The sequence below is a fragment of the Benincasa hispida genome, chromosome 7 (genome assembly GCF_009727055.1).
Source record: "Benincasa hispida cultivar B227 chromosome 7, ASM972705v1, whole genome shotgun sequence".
Taxonomy (NCBI): Eukaryota; Viridiplantae; Streptophyta; class Magnoliopsida; order Cucurbitales; family Cucurbitaceae; genus Benincasa; species Benincasa hispida.
Genome location: NC_052355.1, coordinates 51,438,225 through 51,453,254, shown reverse-complemented (window position 1 = coordinate 51,453,254; position 15,030 = coordinate 51,438,225). Strand labels below are relative to the sequence as shown.

General features: G+C 31.6%; 1 long non-coding RNA gene across 2 annotated transcripts; it reads right to left on the bottom strand.

Annotated features, from left to right (window-relative positions):
• Positions 1-4,897: 4,897 nt before the first annotated feature.
• Positions 4,898-13,045, bottom strand: LOC120082023. 2 transcript variants are annotated; one of them, XR_005483026.1, is made up of 5 exons: positions 12,813-13,045; positions 12,411-12,499; positions 7,899-7,939; positions 7,713-7,782; positions 4,898-5,207 (listed from the first exon to the last, which is right to left on the bottom strand). It is a non-coding gene; the product is annotated as an uncharacterized LOC120082023 (long non-coding RNA). The 2 variants fall into 2 exon arrangements; XR_005483025.1 differs by having other exon boundaries at positions 12,902-13,045.
• Between the last annotated feature and the right edge of the window lie 1,985 nt (positions 13,046-15,030).

The window sequence follows — 15,030 nt, the reverse complement described above, 5'->3', positions numbered from 1 at the left end:
TACCTACTGACCCTCTAATGAATAATTCTGATTCATAATCTCTATGAATCAAATCCTTTCTCTATTATGAGAAGGTGGGACCCCGATTGTTCAAAACCTGGAATCAGTACTTAAGAGAACAACCTATCTACTAACCCTAAATCGGGTAGGAGTGAATTCCATCTTGCAAGGCTATATCCCCAACTATTCATCCGGTCTTATCCCCAAAATGGGAAGCTTATTGAGCAGTGCTATTGGATTACTCTCATTGTTTGCAGATCAAAGGATAATCTCGAACAAACAGGAGTTCATAGCTAGCTCAGGATTAAGATCGAGTTAACCTAGGTTATTTGATAAATGAAATAGTCAGTTTTAACAGTAAACGGTCTTTATAAAGAAAAGTTACTATTTTTATGGTCCACTCTATATGCAAGCTCATTGCATAGGATGATCCCACTCACATGTTCAACATGAACGATTTTTGGATCACATCATTTGTAGCACTTTACAACTTCTTATAACAACTATAAAGTGGGCCGCATCCAATAATGTTACCAGGATTAGATACCCAATTTCATCCATATACTTATTATACCATTTAGGCTATATACTGTCAACTTGATCCTGTTTATGTCACTACATAAAGTTACAGTATTCAAATTATAGCCATGGATATGTTTATTGGATTTTCATAATAAGATACAAAATAAACAAGTCATTATTATTGATAAATAGAATGTTTAACACGAACTGCGAGTTCTATGACATTCCCAACAAAGAACTGGCTAGCGACCCAATTCCAAATGAAATATTTAGGAGAGACTCGATTTTTTCTTTGTATACAGATCTTTTGGGATCGAAAGAACAAAATGCTAGCACTGTCTCAAGCATCGTATATTGACAAGATGTTGATCAAATATTTGATGTAGAACTCCAAGAGGGGCCTATTGCCTTTCAAACACGGAGTTACTTTGTCTAAGGAACAATGACCTAAGACACCTCAAGAGGTTGAGGAAATGAGATGGGTCCCCTATGCATCTGCTGTGGGCAGTTTAATGTATGTGATGTTATGTACTAGACCTGATATCTGCTATGTAGTGGGGATAGTCAGTAGATATTAATCTAATCCAGGATATGATCACTGGACAACCGTCAAGAACATCCTTAAGTATCTTTGGAGAATGAGGGAACATGCTTGTGTATGGTTCTAAGGATTTGATCCTTACAGGATACACGGACTCTGATTTTCAAACTAATAGGGATTCTCGGAAATCCAGTTCAGGATCAGTGTTCACTCTTAACGAAGGGGCTGTAGTATGACGAAGCACCAAGTAGAGGTGCATCACAAACTCCACCATGAAGGTTGAGTATGTAGCGGCTTGTGAAGTTGCTAAGGAGGTCATTTAGCTCAGGAAATTCCTGACTGATTTGGAAGTTGTTCCAGACATGTCAAGGCCCATCACACTTTATTGTGATAATAATGGTGCTATGGTGAATTCCCGTGAGCCTAGGAGTCATAGTTGTTAAATTTAATATAAATATGATTTATATTAAATTCCATAAAATAGAGAAAAAGAACTATAGTTTATATGGTATGTGATGCAATATTAAAACTATAGGTTATAAATATAATATGATAAGTTGGTTATCATATTTATTTATAATTATTAATTATTGGATAATTATCCCTTTTTTTCTCTCTAACCACTTTAGTGGGAAGTTAATCAGTTTTATGGCAAAATGGAATAAAACAAAATATGATTTTATTATTCAGAAGACAAGCGGTACACAATTGAGATCTTCTACACGATTTTCTTGAAAGCTTATGCGATAGACTCAATTTACTACACGATTGAAGAGTTCATCTATGCGATAGAGTTTTTCCTCTTCCATTCGTCTTCCTCCTCCAAAGAACAAACTTCCTCTAACCAAAATAGCCAGAGCCCACCACTCCTGGGTTCTCACACCGAGAATACCAAGGTAATTAAGTGGTAGTGTCCTCTACCTTTTGGTTTGAGTTTGGTTACTGCTTGTTCAAGGAGAGTTCGTGCTTGTTCGACGCGTTCGTGAACAAGTTAGTTGGAAGGATTTACTTGAAGAAAAGTTCTTCAAAGATATAATCTCTTAAACCTTGTTTCTTTGTTAGAAAGCATGTTGTAATTTAGTTTTATGCATAATTTGTATTGTTGACATTAAATGTTTGTTTCAATTGAAATGAGATTTGGACAATCCACTTTCGTTCATAGGTTCTCTATCAAAAGAGTTCCTTCAGTAACCGTGTTTTATAAGATAATGACTTATTTTAACTATTAAAACAAGTTGTCATTACACCTAAGTGAGCATGTAATTTATCTTTGTTATAGATTTTAAATGTCTAATTCATTTTACTCTTATAAAAATATAGACATACTATAACAAAAACTTAAGTATTCCACTCATTAATATAACAATTATATTAATCTTATTTACCCTATTCATGCATACTATGTACATTACAACCAATTTTATAACATATATCAATGCATGAAACATGCTTTCCTATGTTAGGATTTTAAATCTACATGACATACAATATGCACATACATGTTTAATTTAAATATAACATACATCACATGCATAAAATATTTAAACAACACTGATATGGATCAACTTTGGCATCCTAAGCAAGCACTAAACAATTTTATAACAAAATTAAATAAAAGACAACTTGAAGTTGCCTCTGGACCGCTTGAACTGACTCGAATCACTCGAACCGGCCTTCCAAAGCTTCAAAGAAGTCTAAACTGGTCCATTGAGAGTTGAACCGGACCCTAGGCCACCGAGCTATCGAACCGGACCGCTCCCGCGAACCAATTCATGGACACGAGCAATTCTGGGCTAGGATGAGCAGTGTCGTAACGCTCCATCCCAGCATTGCAACGCCTCGATTTCATGAAGAACAGCATTGCAACGCTATCTGGGCATCGTCGCGACACTGCCTGACAGTGGCTTCTTCTCCAGATTTTCCAGTTGAACTTGCTTCAATTTTCAATTACAGCCTATTTTCAACTCTATTGATTGCAATAAAATTACAGACCCTTGCACATACATTAAGGCTCATCAACCAAGAGCCAATTATAAATTTAACAATTGAATCAAAGAGAATTCTAATGCCAAAGTTGAATTAAAAATCATATCAGTCATCAAACATGCATTGCTAGAAATTCACCCACCAAACTCAAATTAACATTAATTGAGTGTTTAAATCATGCTCTGATACCTATTGATAGAATAAACATACATAAAGCGGAAGCAAATAAAATCATTAAGCAATCTAATTACACTTAATTTGAATTTAAAACATGCAAAAACCGTTTTCAAGTAAAAAGGTTTCAAGTATGTATACCTTTGTAGATTCCATCTTGATCCTTATTGTACTCTACGAATTTAACCTTCAAATCCTTAATAGATCACCACGAGAGTCTTCTCTACTATTCTCAGCCGAGAGAGTTTGAGAGAATTTCACAAATTCTCAGAATTTTCAAAAATTTAGCATGCAAGGACAAGTTCAATTTTGAAAATTGAAGTATTTATTTAACATAAACATGCAAGCATTAAGTCCTTCAGCCATTTGACACTTCAAATGACATTAATATAGTGGGCTAGGTGTTGAAATTAAGATTAATCCATCAAATGTTGGATAATTCCACTATGATAATTTAAGACCATTTTAAATTCTCAACTTTCAAATTCAATTTCCAAAATTCTTAGTTTTGAAATAATTTAATTTAAATAATTAATTAAACAAATTCAATTAATTAATTTATCCATTAATAATTTAATATGAAATATTAAATTAATTAAACAGCTAATTCAAACATGAATCCCTATTCATGTTTTCAATATTTAAATCAATATTTAAATATTTTGAACTCTCTAATTATGTTTAGTTTCAACAAAATTAAACGTTAATTATATCAAATAAAATTGTACAAACAATAAATTGAAATTGAACACTTCAAATTAAAATCCTAAATTGAATTTGAATACTTCAAATTCACTCAATATTCTAATCCAATGTGTAATATTTTACGAGCTAGTAGAGAGACCTTATCGCCCTATAGATCATGAGCTCCAACGATTTGAGATTAATCGGTTAAACTCTTTAATCTGAATTAATCAATATTCGTTAACCACAAAGACATACCACTATGGTTCAATGGTTGCACTCTTCTATATTTCTATCCACTTGATTTAATCATAATTAGTAAGTCGACTCTTCACAGGTTGTTCGTAATAACAGGTGAGTCAAATGTTGTTTTACCCCTAAAATTACATCTTGCTCCTTAAGTCCCACTAATCCTCTAAAGAACAATTGGTTTATGATCCAATCACTAAACCGAGTCCCTCTTTGATCAATGAGAAAGTGCCCCTTGTTCAAGACCTGGAATCAGTACTTAAGAGAACAACCTCTCTACTATCATTAAATCGAGTAGGAGTGAATTCCATCTTGCATCCTATGTCCCTGACTATTTACCGGTCTTACCCCTGAAATAGGAGACTTATTGAACCGACATTGTTGCTATGCAAATCCAAGGATAATCCCAAATAAATAGGAATTCATAGTTAGCTCAAAATTCAGGTTGAATTACCTAGGTCATTGATTTGAAATAATTAGTTAAACAACGTTATAAAGTAAAAGTAACTTATTTATTGATCTGATCTTATACAAACTCATTGCATAAGACGTCCCTACTTGTCCCCACTCGCATGTCTCCAATGAATGATTTAGGATCATATCGTTTGTACTATCTACAAAGTGAGTCGCATCCAATAGTGTTACACCAACCTTATTCATATACTATAGACCATTTTAGCTATTTACTCTAACTTGATCTGTCTCTACATAAAGTTCAAATATTCATGTAATAGTCATGAATCTTAGTTTATTAGATTCAGTTTATACAGGTACAATTTGCCTATCCAACAACAGTGTTATTGAATAAATGTCAATAACATCTTTATTAATAATAGAAAAATGTTAACATTACAAACTGCGAGTTTTAGAACATACAACCCAACACTCTGCTCGCCACCTTCTACGATCGTCATTGGCCAACTCCGGCCACCACCTCGGCGACCGCCACCGGCCAACTCTGGCTGCCACCTTAGTGACCACGTCAGCCAACCTCTAGTCGTCATTGACCAACTCCGATTACCATCGACCAACCTCTGGGAACCCAACCAACCTTGAAAAACATTAATAAAAATACTCTTAGTATATAACAAACTAAACAAATTTGTATATAAAAACACTTTTAAGAAAGAATTGCAATACATGTATGTTTTTTTTTATTTTAATGATTTTTATCAAAAGTGTTTAATTAAAAATTAATTTTTGAAAGATATTTTTCTAAAATTTAAAATGTTTAAAACAACTTAGCGATCAAATAAAAACTAAAACTCAAAATTAACAACCAAATAAAAACTAAAACTCAAAATTTATGATTTTTTATTCCTCAAATGAATTTGGTAAGAAATATATAGTTTTTAATCATTGAATTTAATATTAAAATATTAGTTTATTTCAATTTTAAGTCAACTTATTATGGTAAAAAAATTTATCATTTTTAAATTAGTTAAAGCGACAAAAGTCTGTGAAATTTTATTTCAAAATCTAATAAGATTAAAATATCAAATTATTAAAACAATAGATTAAATAAAATTATGATTTTAGTCAAAATCTCTATTTTAATTTTTTTTTTTTAAAAAATATTCTTCGAAATTTTTTAAATTTATTTTAAAGTTAACTATATTAAACTAATTAAGATAACAAATTTAAACTAATATAAAATCTAATGGATGATTAAATACAAAAAAAATATATTTCACAAACTAAATATTTATAAATTTGTATTTCATTCCCAGGTTACTTATTGCACTCTAAACACAAACTTCTTAAATCCAGATTTCCAAAACCAAAACTCCAAATATAGTTTCTTAAACCCAAGTTACCTAAACCTCCCAACCTAATCTAGACTTAACATTCTCAAGTTTAAGATTCCAAACTTGCACACCAAACGCTCCCGTAATGTCTAGATTTTCAAATTTGTAGCTAAAAGGTCCATAACTATCAATTTTATATCTAAAAAGTCTTTAAAATTTCAAAATATGTAACATAACTTTCAATTTTATATCTAATAGATCTTTAAATGCTAAAAATTTTTAAAAATTAACAAATTAGATATGTAGTTTAATTTTATAACTAATAGACTCCGAAACTTTTAATCTATTGTTCGCAAGTTTGTGAACTTTAAAAAATTATTAAATAGACAAGTGATTTATTATACACAAAATTGAACTTTCAGGAACTTATGGACAAAAAAATGAAAATGTTTGGACTTATTACTTTTTAATATGAACTAACTAAATATAAATTTAATAGTTCAAGACTTATGAGTCTCATACACTTACTTTTCATAAACACAAATATGAAAGTTTTGTAATTCAACCAAATATATAATTCAAACGATGAAACAGGTTATTATTATATTTGTTTGGGATAAACATGAAAATTATTCATGCGTTAAAAACAAAGTGAAAGAACAGGCTGTAAAGCTACACATCGGAATGAGCCTTTTCTCCCCTGTTTAGTTTAGTTTTTTTTTTTTTTTTTTTTTCCTCTTCTCTTCTTCTTTTTCCTGTCAACTTTTAAAACATCCGCAAATATTAATTATTTCCTCCATTTTATTTTCAGTCAGTTTATTTTGTAAACCCAGTAGTCTTTCCAATTTTAGCCGGAAAGAAAAAGCCCATCCTTTGGAGAGAAAAATCAATGTCCCAAATTGAGAATGACTCAACGATGGAACACACTAATAACATTTTCGGCCATAATGAGCATAGCTCAATAAACATCAAATATATACTATAAACTTTAAGATTAGAGGATAATCCCTTATATATTGTAAAAATTTAACAAAAAAAAAAAAAAAAACCCAAAAGTTTAAGCTGATGGGTAAAGGTAAATTTAATTATGTATCACTAACATTCCCGAATTATGGGCTTGAAATATGAAGAGGATCCAACAAGTGGAAATCAATATTAAATGAAAGGAAATAACATTGCATGGGCTTGAACCTAGGACATCTTGAAGCAACCTACTCTGATATCATCTTAAATCATCGATTGACACAAAAACTTAAGCTTATGGACAAAGGTAAATTTAATTATATATCACTAATAAATAATATTCCTATACCTTGAAGGTTCAATCCTCTATCTAACAATTATGATGTTACATTCTGAAAAGGAAAAGAGAAAACAATCAAGTTCCCTCACCCCAAACAATTTTAAGGGGCATTTAACCTACCGAGTGGAGTTAATAAGTCTGGAATTAATATATTAGAGTTAGTAAGTTTGTGTTTAGGGTGCAGAATTGTAAGATGAAGTTTCTTGATAATTATGAAATGTAAATTAAGAACGGAAGATGAAGTTACTCGATAAATGTGTAAAATATAATAGTGTTTCACAGTGAAGTTGAGTTGTTTATAAAAAAAAATTAGTGTTCAAACGGCCCATTAATGCCCAAAATTGGTTTTGTTGAGATTAATTTTTCATAACAATAATGAAACTAATCATCATCGATAGTGGGAGAACCTTTCAGTACATTTCTTCTCAGAAATGAACCTTTCTGTATATCCTAATAAATTAAATTAAATTAAATATATAAATAAAGAAATGCCTAGGTTTCATACCTTTGTGCGCATGAATTGGTGTATAGTTGCCTGACATAAAAGGCCGGCGGCTGCTCTAATGATTTTTTATCTATTGAAAAAGAAAGGATTCGACATTAGTAGGAAGATATCGACATGAAAATGAGGGAATATGACCAATAATCGATCGAAATGTCCAAAATGCCAAAATCAACTTTACACTTTCACCTGAAATGGGCAACGGGGCTGACCAAATTAGATTCACAAAGCTGCATACCACAAACCAATAATAATAGTCATTATCGTATAAAAACAAAAATAATAAAAAGAGGGGGGGACATATATAACAGCGACCCATTTGTTGAAATAACTATGACATCCATTACTGCACGATTCAATACTAGTGAGAGAAGAAAACCATAAGAGATATTTCCAGTCAGTATTATTATTATTTTTTCTAAGTATTGAATTGCTAAAAAGAGAGGTAGACCTCAAAATCACAACTCGAGGTCAAAGTACAAAAAAACAACATAAAAGCATGAGAACAAGTAATAAAGCACACATGACTCGAGGAAAGAAGTTCTGAGGACAACAGGCCATTTGAGTCCAAGCCCCACGCCACTTGGAACAACAAATAAGAACCTTAGACCGAACAGTTAGACTAATCACCCATGAAGGACTCAATGTAGTACCATAGATATGCTTACTACCCTCATGCCAAAGCTGATAAATAATAGCACACTAAGTAAATCTCCAGGCCTTACGCCTTAGCTGACTACTTGTGCTAAAGTAACAAATCCAATTGAACTCCCTATCCCAAATATGAGATTCTATGACAAATCCAAATAACCGTCAATTTTGTTCGATTCATTATTTTACAAGGATAAATTCACTAATAACCATCAAATCCTTAACCAATTATCTACGCTAAAGTGACAAATCTAATTGAGCTCCATATTCCAATACGAAATTTCATGAGAACACCTTTAACCATCAATTCTATGTTGATCAGAATTTTACAAGAACAAATTCACTAATAACCGTCCAATCTAAATGATTATGTCACCATTTGATGACACCCCGGCCAACACATAATACATCATCCCGTACGAAGGCCCTGTGGCAGTGCTTTCTTTTTACCCCACCCCACTAATGAGTAATGAGTAATTAGATAATTCAGCAAAAAGAAGAGTCTCGCCGACATGAGCACCCAATATATTTTAATCCTCCGCAGTCCATCCGCAAAGCATCCCCCATTATTGGGGCCTATAATCCACACTGCATATCATATTGGAAGAAACAAAAGAGTCCCCAATATGTACAAACTTGGATGTGCCAAACAAGACGCGTGGCTTCCTCTACTTGGGTTCAATAATAAAAAGAGATCTTTCAATTTGGGAGGATGACGATTCTACTTTGCTCAAAGCAGGGAATATAAAACCCCCCCCCACTTACTCCCATATTCGCTGGCGTGCTATATGACCTGTGGTTTTCCCAGGCTGGTGATTAAAAATTTGGGACAAAGACCACCAATTAGAACTGGACTAGCAGGAATCAAAGAAATGATTTGTTTAGAACACAAGTGCTAAAGCAAATTGTCTTTGTTCTACAAAACAAATTCTTTAGTAGACTCTTCTTGAAGACTTTCGTCCTGCAACAGAAAAATAAAGCCGGCATAATTCGGAATGCTGGCTAACTTTTAGATTAGAATAATATCCTTATCCTAATCTTTCTTATATCCACTAACCCCAGTCGCGGACCACCCCCCTGGCTGTTACCTGTTACTTTCTTCCCATGAAACCTCTTTCCACTAGTACCAAGGTAGATTTGCCTGATTGGCACCCTAATACTAATAACAAGGTGTCCTCTATTAGATGATATTATATTATATTTACTTTCATCTATCAAGATCCTCTACCTTCATGTAATGTAAAATACAGTAAGAAATAGTCGTCACAAGATGTAAATGTTGCTTTCTGAAGATAAGAACAGCAAAGTGCTAGCCCATATGATGGGACCCCCCCCAAATAAAGTATTCAATAAACTAAAAAGATTGCTTAATCCGGAACTTATATTTCATAGTGAAGGAAAAACATGTAGTGCAAGAGAATCACAATAAAATAAGCTTAATGGCCACTGCTTAATAGCCAAAAAGCTTCTCTACACCACTTTTCCTTTATTAGATTTCAAGTATCCAGATACGTCCAAAAGGCCTGAATTCTGAAGCATATGGAAATGTTTTATTCTGATATCGTATAAATAAAGTAATTAGAAGCAATCTCAGAAATAAGAATAATCGTTCAGTTAATTATACACAAAGAATTTTATATATAACTAATGACATTGAGGAATATGTAAAAAACACCATGTCTGCATATCATAAACGTTTCAGCATTTGTTTTTCAGAATATTCTAGCTTAGTTTAGACATTGGAGAAAAAGCTTACATCTTTACGACAATCCATTGCCAAAATTTAGTTTAAAGTTCACACAGAATCAATTCAACAGATATAGAACAATCAAATCTAATCTTGCTGGATAAGGCAGGATCTTCTTCACAACAAAACTAAAACCAACTATTACAGTCTCAATCACTAGTAAGGCAGAAGTAAAGGCATACTTTCACAAGAAATATATACATAACAGAAAGTTTGCATCCTATCGAGCATCAAGTACAGCTTCTAGCATCAGGATTATTCAAGGAAAAAAAAAATGGGGAGGGGTGAAGAGAGAAAAGAAGCTCTACTTTGTACATGGAAACAAAAGCACTTCTTCTTCGTCTTCTTCTTTTTATATATATATTTTTTTAAATTATCTAGGAGTAGTGAAGACCAACTCACACCTTGACTAATCTCAGAGGACAACTACTGACCCTACAACATTTAGTGTCAAGGAAGCTTGTAGGATATTAAATCCTAGGTAAGTGACCACCATGGATTGAACCCATTACCTCTTAGCCTTTTATCAAACTCCAACCTTTTATTACTACTAAATCAACCCATGATGGTTAGAAACAAAATCACTTCAAATTGCATGCCCTTCAAAATTTTATTTAATAATCAGCTTCAGTCTTTAGAAGGAGATCTAATGTGGGACCATTAGAAATATATGTCTCTAACCTATTCTTAACAATAAGTGGTTCAATACTCTCGAGAAAACAATGAGTGAATCAACCAATGAAGTATGAAAAATGAAATTTAATCACGTTTTCAGCATATACGTGCCTTAATATTATCTTGTTATTTAAATAATATTTACAGATGCTAGTTTTTCTTTATATTATTTTCTAGATATTTTTCCAAATGGCTACTTTCATTCCACATCCTTGTTCCATATGTAATTAAAACTACTATATGTTAAAATCTATGTATATCATATATAAAATAAAGAAATAAATAAAAACAACTTCCTTTGACAACATATCTGTGTGTGGACATTGCCAACTGCAACTCTTGGCAATCAAATGTTCCCTGGATCCATTATTAACAATTTTAGCTATACAAACAGAAGTTTCCTTTAGACCACAAGCTACAGATTTACCAAAGGCGCCCATCAACCAGATTATTATCAAATATATTAATGTTTGATCATTTGTAAATACTAAATGTTAAAAGACAATACTCTCTACATATCTCCACAATGAAATGATAGTCCACTTCATAAGCCTTTCACAGCTTTGCTTTTGGAACCACCCAAAAGATCTCATACCTCATGATCCTTTCCTTATTTAGCCCATATAGAACTTTTGCTGCCTATCCAATAGAGTTCAAATTCACCATTTAAGGACAAAAACTCTTCACATATCTCCACATTGGTGTGATATTGGGCATAAGCCCTCAAGACTTTGCTTTTGAAATCACTCAAAAAACCTGATACCATTTGAGATAGTTGTCTTCACTTATATGTTCATGATCTTCCCTTATCTGGTTAATGTGGGATTTTAGTCGTACTCCTAACACTAAAGAAGATCATTGATCTCAAAAGAGGGGCCAGTAAATTCATTTATTTATGTCCCATTCATTGACAGGATAGATACTTGTGTTAGCAGGCACAAGCAGGATTCTAATGTTTTTGGTCTGTTCTTAAGGTAGTATTTTAAAATGAAACCTTCATAATTTTTAAAAAAATATATCATAACAAGTACTCCTTTTGGAAGAATTTTAATCATTAATTTATTTGTTATTTTTGCAATTAGGAAAATTCGCTTTATAAAAATATTGTAAACTAACTATTCATCAGTTAGGTCATCTTCAGCTCATTGTTTTAAACTTCGACATCTGGCATGGGAACTTTAGGTCGTGAGGATGTAATGCTAATGCCACAACTAGAGAAAAAGAGAGAAACTTCTCCTTGTCCATATCTTTCTTTTCTGTCCTTTTTGCTTTTTCTTTTTTGAAGCGGAGAGGTTAATGATATGTCTATTTCAATCGAGAAAATGTAAATCATAAAGCAGAAGCTCAGATGAAAAAAAATGGAAATATATTAAAATCAAGATGGAGAGAATATGCTATGTATGCGGATCTCCAATTGCATTCCACGATAGACCATTGGTATTTCTAATGACAGCATGAGCACATAAAGAATTGTTTGTTACCAACTTACAAAAGAAGAAATCACACAGACGAGTCCAGATAGATGCAGAGCAATGGAAATGCAAGAATAAAATAATCACAGGAACGAAAACTTTTGTATTAAATAAGGAGAAAAAATTTATGTGCATTATTATGGGATCCCAACGCACCTGTACTGCACCAATCGCTCCTGTTTCAGCCAAAATTCCAAACCATATGATCAACCAACCAATCCTTCCCTAGCAGAAGCTACACGCCTCTGATTCACAGAATCGATTATCAGGAAAACGTTCCACACCATTTCGTTTAACCAAAACGTGTGTAACAGAAAAATTGGGAAAATTGTAAATCAGTTGGAAGTAGAAGCTAACAAACGGCTGCGAATACTAAGTCCAGATTTGTGTTTAGATTCATTCATTCTCTAATGGCAAATTTGGTGATAACAATTGGAAATCACAAGAAAAGTGAATCAACATTGCTGTAGTGTTCTTAGCAGCAGAATGAAAAATTACATTCAATTTGTAACATATACGAACAAACAAGGAATAAGAACATAGGAATCGAGAGAGTACATGACGAGATAGAGAGTTCCGAACAGCGGGCGGCGATCAATGTGTTGTGAAACTAAAAAAAAACTCCATAGCTAATACTTGAAACTTACTGCATTTCGTCTGAAATTCTTCCATGGACATACAGAGTAACGATAACTGAACCAGCGATAGAAGACTGTTCGGTGCAATCGCCAAGCGGCTTTGCCGATGGTTCCTGCTCACACCTGCGAAACGAGGGAAAAATAAGCCAAATGTTGAATTCTTACCAAATTTCAAAATAATAATAATAATAAATAAATAAGGATTATTTTCAATTATAGTAAAATGATACAAAATATTTACAAATATATTAAAATGTCATTGTCCTAATAAATATCGATATGACATTTTATTATATTTTTAAAAATATTTTTAGTAGTTTTGTTATTTAAAATAATTTTCTTTAAAATATAAAATAAAATAAAGGGTAAATATCAAGTATTTATCATTAGATAGACTGTGACATTTTACTATATTTATAAATAAGTTGATCCATTTTCTTATATCTAATAACAACTCAATGTCAGTTTATATTCATGAACTTTGGGTTGTATCAATTCAAACCCCAAATTAATAATTATATCAATTTAGACCCTAAACTTTGAGGATTGTATTAATCTAAATCTTTAATTTTGGGGAGTTGTATCAGTTTAAACCCCAAACTAATAGTTGTATCAATTTAAACCCTAAATTTTCAAGTGTATCAATTTAAACTTTGAGGTTTCATAAATATACCAATTTAAATCATGAAGTTTCATAAGTTTTTCTAAATAAAACATAATGGAGGGTTTAAATAGATACAATTATAAAAGTTCAAGATTTATATCGACACATTAATAAAAGTTTAGGGTTAAAATTGTTATAACTATTAGTTTGAAGTTTATTTTGATACAATTTAGAAAATTAAGAGTTTAAATTGATACAACGTAAGGAGTATAAATTGATATTTGCCCAAAAATAAAAGAAGTTGCCTTGGTTTTTTTTTTTTTTTTTTTTTAGAAAAAAAAACATTGATAAAAGTAATAGATTTAGAAGTTGAAACGATATTTATGGGCTTAACTTTCAAAAACTAAAAATCAAATACCAAATGGTTGTATGCTATTATATTTCTTTTTTTATGATGAAATTTAATTTGTAGGTTAAATTCCTGAAAATTTAAGTTTGACTAAAAAAATAGCTCTTAAATTGTCTAATAAATTTATAAACTTACAATTTTGTATACAATAGATATTCAAGTATATATTTTAAAAAAATTAAAATAACTGATGGGTTGAAATCTTTAACTAAATTCTTGAACTTGAGATTTTTGCATGAAAATCATTTGTACACCATTTATTTCATAAATGTCATAGATTTTGAATTATTTTGTTATGATCGTTAAACTTTAAATTTAACTATTTCACCATTATTTCGAAATTTTCGAAATATTTAATTATTTTCTTATAATATCATTTTCAATATTGACTTTGTTTTTGTTATTTATTAATTTTGGTCGATATTTATTTAATGCATGATATTTCAAATTCATGTCTTATTCATTTTAAGAAAATTTGTTTATTTTCTTCAATATTCCTAACTAAAATCAATCACCTCTCCATTTAGATATTAAGTATATATCAAATATATGGAGAATGTAAATGTAAATATACATGTTTATATCATGTTTTATTTTTTGGTGTATTTACAAATATAATGGAAAATGTAAATATATATTACATACATTGTTTGGTATGTAGAAGGATATATTGTTTGAGACTCTCACATTAGCTACGAAGGAAGAGTCAATAAAACACATTAGCTTAAGCCATGTCACTGAGGTGAGTCAGTATTCCCTTAGTGCTCCAAAATTCTGTTAGGATTGGGTAATAATAAACATGTATTGGACCATGTGTCCTCATACCATTAGTCATTCTTTAAATAATTTTTTAATTCTTTTGTATCCCTAAAATAAGAAACAGTGTATAAATTGGGCAGGTTGCACCTTTCCAAAGCTATCGTTGAATACGAAGAGGCAAGTGATACAATTCCCTTTCTATCGTTTAGTATTTCTAATCCTATCGTATACAATGAAGAGGTAAATGACTCAATACTCTCATTATCGTTTAGCTCCCAGACTCCATCGTGTACAACGAAGAGGTAAACGATTGACTCTATCGCTTAGCTTCCTGACTCTATCATGTACAACGAAGAGGTAAACGAT